We start from the raw sequence: 715 nt of genomic DNA on the forward strand, positions 1-715 counted from the left end.
CCCCTCCTCCTCCTCCTCCTCCTCATCCGCGCTGCCCAAACCCCAACCTCGCCGGTAGAAAGGGGTGTTTTGGGGAAGGGGCTCGCTACCGTGTGTCCCCCCCCACACCTCCGTGTTTTCACGCCGCCGGAAAACTTCTTTCCTCCCCAGCCTCCGGTCGAGTCGCCGCCGGTCCCGGCTCCAAGCCCCAGCCCCCGGTGGCCGGCTGAGCCCTCCCGGGAGGGCAACCATCCCCCCCCGGCTTCTATAGGGCTCACCCGGGTCTCCCCCCCTGTCCTCCCCCCCAAATTCCCGCCGCTACCGGGGTGGGCGGGAGGCGCAAGGGGGAACAATGCGACGGGAGCCGGCGGGGCTTCGCGCCCCTCTCGGGGGGTTATTACCCCCCAACAACCACGGCAACAACCAGTCCGAGAGGGGCGAGGGTCAAACGGCAAGGACTGTCACCTGGAGAGAGGCAGAAAGTCCTCCCGGGAGGGCAAAAATTCCCCCCGTCCGCACCTTTTTTAATTTTTGCGATTAAACTGGCGTGGGGCGGGGGGGTGAAAACCCGTCTCTGCCCGGACGGCTCCGCTGCCCCTTCCCATCACCTCCAGTTTACAGCATTATTATTTTTTTTTTTAACACTTTTTTTAAACAATTTTTTTTAAACAATGCTAAATAAACCCTAAAGCCAAGCCCCAGGCGCACACCCCATCTCCACGGACACAGGCACATG

The sequence above is a fragment of the Calidris pugnax genome, unplaced genomic scaffold, assembly GCF_001431845.1.
Source record: "Calidris pugnax isolate Ruff unplaced genomic scaffold, ASM143184v1 scaffold87, whole genome shotgun sequence".
In the NCBI taxonomy this organism is placed as follows: Eukaryota; Metazoa; Chordata; class Aves; order Charadriiformes; family Scolopacidae; genus Calidris; species Calidris pugnax.